Source organism: Cricetulus griseus, chromosome 3 (assembly GCF_003668045.3).
Source record: "Cricetulus griseus strain 17A/GY chromosome 3, alternate assembly CriGri-PICRH-1.0, whole genome shotgun sequence".
NCBI classification, from domain to species: domain Eukaryota; kingdom Metazoa; phylum Chordata; class Mammalia; order Rodentia; family Cricetidae; genus Cricetulus; species Cricetulus griseus.
Window position 1 is genome coordinate 65,742,060 of NC_048596.1, and position 8,233 is coordinate 65,750,292.

Below are 8,233 nucleotides of genomic sequence, written 5' to 3' on the forward strand. Positions count from 1 at the left end.
GACCTGTGTGTGTGTGTGTGTGTGTGTGTGTGTGTGTGTGTGTGTGTGTGTGTGTGTGTGTACCCATAAACACATGCATATATGCTCAAGATCAGAAGAGCACATCGAGAGTCCTTCTCTGTCACTCTTCACTTTATTCCCTCCAGACGGGGTCTCTCAATGAACCTGGAACTAGGTTTACTGCCAGAAAGCCACGTGATCTCATAGCTTGGAAGTTATAGACACACACAGGACCATACCAGTTCTTTTGTTTGTTTGTTTGTTTGTTTGTTTGTTTTACAGGAGGGGACTGTTCTGGGGATTTGAACTCAGATCTACATGGTTATGCAGCAAGCATTGTTACCCGTGGATCCGTCTCCCCAGCCCACCCAGGCAAGTGGTTGCTTCAGCAGCACCTTTCTGACATATCTTAATTGTCACATGGAGGTGACCTGAGAAAATGCCAGCTCCAAAACAAGAGACTGAAGCGTGTGGTCATGAGCTGGGAGAAGCTTCAGTGGGCGTGACATTTCATCTTGGAACACAGAGTCACCTCTGCGGAATTATTTCACCAAGAGGCTCATGCCGGAAGTGTAGGATCTACATCTCATGATTCAGCATGAACAAGTGCAGAGGGGACAACTGGCAGCAGCCACTGACTCAGGGGATAGACAGTGTGGCTCAGCACCCAAAGCAGCCTCTGTAGGACTAGCAGGGAAGTCAGACTGAGCAGGAAACCCCAGCTACCAAGGCAGAAAGAAAGAAAGACACCATGCTGAGCTTCTCTGGGAAGAAAGCGCAGGGTGGACCCTTAGCTGCCTGGCCACTCACAAGCAAGTCCTCTGCTCTGGAAGCATCTGGTCACTCACCAGCCACCCCACCCATATCCTAAGCTGTGCGCAGGGCTCAGGTAAAGACTAATGAGAACAATTCTTATTCTTGAACAGAGATCAGATCTGAATATCTGAGCTCTTCATCTAAACTGCTGTAGCCCAGGGAAGGTGATGATTGTGACAGAGGGCTGATAGAGTTTTAGAGGTCACCGGGAAAGATAATGGAGTCTGGGTGATGTAGCTTCAGGAAGTCCTTGGCCTTACAGCTGAGCCCTCGGCCACTGGAGCTGATTCTAGGCATCAGGGGGTGTTGCAATGAGTTTCTGAAGTACAATGCCTTGCAGCTTTTGAGCACGAAACAGTTTTAGCACCTCTCTATGAAGGTGTGATCCTGCATTGAGATGTGCCTGCTGCCTTCTCATGTCCCCTAAACAATTGATTTGGAAGTCCAGGGCCAAGTCACTGATGCTAAACAGTGCTTTTCCATGTCACCCCCAGGTCAAAACTCTGTCGTGACTCTGCATTCAGAGTTGTTTTACAAATCGTCAGACCTGGGGAACATCTCAGACAAAAAGTGGGACTTCTGCTCAGAAGGCGTGAGGACTGTCAAAACATAAGTCCCCTAAGAACCCAGAGGATAACCATAGAAAGACTGGAGTGCACACAGGGCCAGACCTGTGTCTACATCTTAGAAGGCTGTAAGTCTGAAGAGTTCTGTGTCCTCTGTATCTAAAGAGGACATTGCCACATGGGAAACTTACAGAGGGCCAAGGAGAGCCAGGATAGTATTGGGGTTGCTGATGTGAAAGACTTGGCCCAGAAGATTCTGCAGAAGCTAGACCCCAGAGGGGCAGTGTGGTGCCTTCTCTTTGAAGCTCTTCAAACATGGGAAGACCCCAGAGAACCAGACAATTCCCTCACTGAGAGCCCCTTCCTGGGTGAGTCTATATTGTGTCATGTAGAGACGTGAAACTAACCATCACACCCACAGACCTAAAATATTTACACGGAGGACAGCTCTTCACCTTGAGTTCCAGGAAATGAACTGCTAACAACAGTGGGCTCGTAGGTGCTGCCTGACTGAGGGATTGTGTGACAGCTGAAGGTAATTCACTGAGCGTGTTTACCAAACCCTTGTCACATCCTATGTCTGATCAGTCACAGCTACTGATGAGAAGGAAGTGGAGAACAGCATACAGGGAACAGCAGTTATGGGAGCATGTGGGAAGGCTCCATGGAAGAGCTGATGTCTGAGAGGAAATACCAAGGATAAGTTGTCATTAACTAGGAGCCTTGGTTGCAGAGGTTGGGGATGCTGTATTAAAATCAAAAGATACAGTAACCATAGTGCTTCAAAACAACCTCAGCACTGCTGGAGAGATGGCCTTGAGAGAAGATGCTGGGGTAGGAACAGTGGTATGGATCTTTAATCCCAGCACTTGGGAAGCAGGAGCAAGTAGATATGTTAGATCAAGGGCAGCTTGGTCTACATAGTAAGACCCTGCCTTAAAAAAGCAGAATAGGGAGGGGAGGGCAGGGGGACAAGAGATGGGAGGGGAAGGTTGAGGAGGGGAGGGCAGGGGAAGAGGTATAGTAGGTAGCCATTCAGAGGCAACAGAGTCAAAGCATGTGGGGTCTATCCTCTGACCAGCAGGAATTCAGAAAGGTTGAAGGTTATTGATACAATAAGGCTTATACAATCAGGCTCAGAAATGTTCTGACTGCTGTGGGAGACATCAGAGAGCAGGAGTAGAGGTGGGGGACCTGTGAGAAGCTACTAAGATCATCTGGGAGACAGACAAAAGTGGTCCAGATGAGGACTGTGCAGTGAGGACCAAGAACTGAGGGATATCGTGTCAGAAGATCCCAGGTGGGATGGATAAAGGAGGGACATTGAAAACAAGCCCCAGTTTCCTTCCTCAGGCAAGCGGATGCTGGCGTGTCACTCTCCAAAAATAAAGGATACAGATGATCAGGCTGGGCAAGGACAAATCAAGAACAGGAAGTGGGTGGGACCATGGTGTTGGGGGCAGGAAGAAGAGGCCACACCATCAAGTTAGCCGACAGTGGGGCAGTAAAGGCTGTGGTGATGGCATGGGCAGGACTAGGAAGCAATGAAAGATGGTGCGAACTGTTGGAAAAAGGGGATGTGATACCAGCCATACTTCAGACACTGGCTGTAACCCTAATCCTAATCAGTATTCCACTTCTACTTCCCTCTCAGATTCCTGATGTTCGGATGAGCCAGCTTCCTGTTTCAACCACCCGCTGCCATGCTCCCCATCGCTACTGACTTAACCCTCTGGAACTGTTAGCCAAAATGAACTTTCTTCTTTAAGTTGCTTCTAGTCATGACATTTCATCACAGAAAAGTACCTAATAATCCAGGTCATAACAAAACCCAACTGAACTAACTAGGAGTAGGATGAGCCTGAGAACACCTGAGCCCTTCAGCCCCTATTCCCCAGCTTTATCCATTAACAGTGTAATAGTAACATTATATGGGATGAAGATTGCCATGCTGCGGTCAGGGATTGGTGTATTAAAGTACATAATGATGTGAATTGCTTCTCCTCCCACCTCTGCAGAGGTTTCTACGAATGTTTGCCTTGTCTCCTCTGTTGACAAAGAAAAATTTTAAACCTATAAACACAAAGGAAGGTGTAGGGGAAGCTGTAGCCACGCCTTCTTAGGGGCTGGCTACAGGAGTACCTGAGGGCTTGTGAGGGCGTGGTCAGAGTGAGTAGGGGGACTGTTTTCGGTTTCGGTTTCTCTTTGCTTCTTGCTGTACAGACTACCACCGGCTGGCTGGTTCGCTCTGTAAGTAAGGCTTTTCCCTATTAAATGCCCTTATATTTCTACCTGACTCCGTATTGGTAATTACCTACTATAGGAAGGAGCTGAGGTAGGGACTAGGTCACCCTTCTTTGAAGATAAGACATAACTATGCGCCTCTTATGGCTTGTTTTCATCTGCAGTCTGTTTAAAAGTGATGCTCAGACCCCCTCCAACAGGACAGAGAGAGTGCTTTCATAGATAGCATCACACTGGTACATAAAATAAATGGAATGGCTTTTTAGTTGGGTTGGTGAATCCTTGTTTGGGAGTTTGTTTTAATTAGTTCAAGCTCTAGCTACCTAAGTCATAGTAGAATAAATAAATAAATCACACTTGTTTGTGAGGAAGAAGAGGAAGAAGATGAGGAGGAAACAAGGAGGAGGAGGAGCAATAGAACGAGGAGGACGTTCAGCCACTAGCTGAGAACTAAAGAGGACATTCTATTTTTTCCCAGAATCTTTAAGCCATTCTAGTTTGACAGGAATTATTTTATCGTCAACAGATTTGTTACAGATTTATGAACCATTTTAACCTCTCTCTGCTGTACTGGAAACGTTTTCTGGGAAGGCACTGGAAGAGATTGTACAAAGCACTTGGACTTGTGGCAGCTCTCCCATCATCCCTGGAGAGTTCCCAGGAGGACTCAGCTCTCCACCAAACTTCCCCAGAGCCATGCCTCTGGTCTGTGGACGGCAGCAGATTCAGGACGTTTGTAAGTCATCTTTATAATACGAAAACAGAGCTCATTCATGCCCACTGACCTATGAAAGTGAAAGAAGTGATGTGCCCACATTTTTAAAAGGGAAAGGAATAAAGTTTTCTTTATGGAAATATATTGTAAGCACTTTGTATTCCAGCACTGATCAAACACCCCAAAATGATTAGCTGATGTACTTTTCTTAACCAAAATTCACCACTGACATTCCATAGAGGGCAGAGCTGCATCAATTAGAAACTGCAAGAAGGAGAAGTGCCAGTGCTTCAGTTGTAGATTCTACGGTGTCATAGACTAGTAATCTTTCCAGAGAGTTTCAGAACCCAGAGAAAGGATTTCACTCCCTGCTAGCACTTTCCTTGCACAGTGAGTGGAAACATTTGCTTTCGTGCACAAATGTCATCATTTCACTGGAGCATAGGGAACATAGAAAAAAATCATTTAGCCAAAACCTACTGTCTTTTTCCCATGGAACTACATGTCTTCATTCAAGTTTTCAAGCAATGATTAGATACCTTATGTATACCATACCTCTGATCCTATCTTTTCAGGACAGAATTAAACCAATGAGGCTCCGGGGACCCAACCAGGTGTCTGCAGATTTTCTGTGTTAGATCTACACGCAGAAAGACCATAGCAAATGAAAACAAATTCTTCATTTACAAAAAAAGCCCTAACATTACAAGAAGCATAAAGAAGGGCAAAATACAATCATTGTCTCAGATTTTAAGAATGTAAAAAGAATTGTGTTCATGCAATATTCAAAGAAATAGTAAGTATTCTTTCTTAAGAAAATATCATGCATTTGGTTGTAAGGGGCACATGAAAACTGTAGGTCTTGATCCACTTCCTTGTGAACCCAAAACTGCTCTAAAATGAAACCCCGATGTCTTGTATATGGTATAAAACAGGACTTGATGAAATTAGTTAAATCCTAAACAATGAGGGATTTAAGTGCACCGTGTCCCTGCCCTTGCAAATATTTATCTATCTCATCACTGGTAAGAAGATAGGGGTGTCTGGGAAAGATGGGAGTCATCTCCTTCATCTCTGCCCAGTAGACTGCTCATGAAGCTGGCAGAGAACAGCCTGGCAGGGCATGGGTTAGAAATGTTTCTTGTCACACATCTGGGGCAAGTCTGAATCCATCCTAGCACAGAACTGACACTGTGCTTTGATCAAAACACTAGCTAATTCAGGAATTTCTCTATAGAACACAAGCCTGAACAAAGAAAATGCCAACCACTCTGACATTACAGCCAGTGACCTTGGAGGTTTGTTCCTCCACATTTCCATGTAACTGCTGGATGTTGAGTGCAGGGCTTAGCCCTGGACAGGCAACAGGGCAAGGGACTAGCCAGTCTGGGAAGCAGGGAAGGGACTCCAATCACAGTAATGGGAGTGAATGTTGCCAGGACTTGGAGACGATTTGGGGCAATTATTTCCTATGCTGAAGGTCAGGAAGACTTTATAGAGATGAGGTTTGATTTCATCTTTGAAAGGAGCCTGGAGCCCAGGAATAGCACAGACAAAGACAGGTGATTTTTATGATTAGAGTCATACACATATGATATTTACAGTTTTGTATGTTTATATCCAATCACACAATGAAATAAATGAATATACACACATATAAATAAAATCTATTATTTAGGAATATTTATGGGTTAGGCAATGCTTTTTTAACTTTTGAGAACTTTTTTTTTTGCTTGTTTTGTTTTTATTAGTTCAAATTAGTAACAAGCTTGCTTCACATGTCAATCCCTTCTCCCTCTCCCTCTCCTCCCCCTCAACATCCCACCTGCCCCTAGCCATCCCCCCTCCACTCCCCAGGCAGGGTAAGGCCCTCAAAAGGGGCTCCCCAAAGTCTACCACATCATCCTGGGCCAGTAGGCAAAATTTTTTTAAATAGTTTTAGAATGTTTAGGTTAGTTTCTCAGACCACAAGATGATAAAATTGCAAATGCCTAATAATAAAAATTCAACCAGGAAATTAAAGTGTTTCCACCCTATAGATAAGATCTGAGACAAGGGAAACCCAGACTGCAATTACAGAATGATTGCATGGAAACTTGGAATGCAAAGCCCATTCAGTCCAACTCACACTCACATATGTTCTTAATTAGTAAATCAAAAAGCTAGACATATGCATGAATTAGGAATATGCTTACTATTCACTAAAAAAGTAGGAAGTTTTGAGGGTGATGAGTGAGCACCCTGGGGAAGCCACGGTAACAAAATTAAGCTACAATAATGAGACTAGAATGTATAGAAAACAAAGCTCAAAGCCATGTGAGGTAGTACACAACTTAGTCCCAATTTTTGTGAGGCTAAGGCAGAGGAGTGCCATGAGTTCAAGGCCAGCCAGTGTTAACAGATCAAGACTTTGTCTTGTGTCAAAAACCAACCAACCAAACAAAAACAAACAGCAGTGGCAGTAGCAGCAACAAAACAACAACAAAATCAGCAGGACAGAACTTTCTAGAAAACCTAAGCTAGAAAGGGGATCAACAAGGAAACCATATCCCAGTGAAGCCCAAGAACAAATGCACAGTCATTACAAATGCATGTTGTAAAGAATCCTACCATGGGACTTTAAAGCGTGAATGAAATGAGCCATTCTCCAGGAAAGCACACAGAAATCAAAGTCAGCTCAGAAGGAAGCGGGAGGCTCAAGGAAGTCAAAACAATTACTACATCTGCCAAGCTTCAACCCAAATGATCTGGGGGCAAATTTTAAATCTATAAAGGATTCATCTCCAAAGTTCAACAGGAAAGCCCGCCCTGTTCCAAATAGGCTCCCTGAGTCCTGCCGACATCCCAAGTTTCTGTGTGATTTTAAGTATTCACGATCAGAGGAAAACAAGAAAAATATCCCCACTTATTTTTCCAGCATAATAGAGTCACATTAATCATCACTACATGGAGAACCATGACCACATTGAGTGTCCTTAAATGACTACCACTCATTATCACCCAAGGCCTGTGGGTCAGAACTCAGGAGGGACTTGTGGGCAGTCCTCCCTTGGAGCTAACTCAAGGCTGTAGCTCTGTTCTCTGGGCCATTGGCAGAGCTCCATTCATGCCTAGCTTCTTGCCTCAGGTTTTTACCATATAAGCTTCCCATAGGCTGTTGCTTGAGTCCCCTCATGACGTGGTAGTTGACTTTTCCAAGGATGAGGAATATGAAAAAGAACCCGGGGTTGGTCACAGTGGTTTTAAGACCTAGGCTGAGCAATCCCTTACATCATTAATTAAAGGACAATCACTTAGCCCTGTCCAAACTCAAGGGGTGATTTTTAAAAGTCTAGCTGTTAAAGGAAGGTCTATCAAATAAATACTCATGGGTATATTTCAATTATTTAAAAATTTCATACATATAAAAATGTATTGATCATATCCACCCCCACTTTCCCATCCCAGGTCCTCCCAATCCCTCCACCATGCCCCCCAAGCTTCATATCATAATTCTTTTAACCCCCTCCAGTCCAATTAGAGCCATTCATATGTGCCTGAGTGCAGGGCCATCCACTGAAGCATGGGCAATTTACCATCCCTGAAGAACACTAAGACTTTTCCTCTCCTAGCAGCCATCAACCACAAATAGCCCCTCTCCAGGGGTGGGATATTTTGTGTCTGTCCCCATCAATGCTGGGAGTTTGGTTTGATTTTGTTCAGGCTTCCACAGCCACTGTGAATTCATGAGTATAGTGGCCCTGTCGTGTCCAAAAAGACACTTCCACAGAAGTCCTCTGCAACCTCTGCCACTCATTCTGCTCCCAGTGACATGACAGAGTGTGATACAGACATCCCATTTGTGGCTGAGCACTCCATAGCCAATTAACTTATTCTCTGCATTTTGACTAGA

General features: G+C 44.5%; 1 long non-coding RNA gene across 1 annotated transcript; it reads left to right on the plus strand.

The window, feature by feature from the left end:
- Positions 1–291: 291 nt before the first annotated feature.
- On the plus strand, positions 292–3,490 carry LOC107977285. The gene is made up of 3 exons (XR_004768865.1): positions 292–889; positions 1,311–1,750; positions 3,037–3,490. It is a non-coding gene; the product is annotated as an uncharacterized LOC107977285 (long non-coding RNA).
- Positions 3,491–8,233: the final 4,743 nt, after the last annotated feature.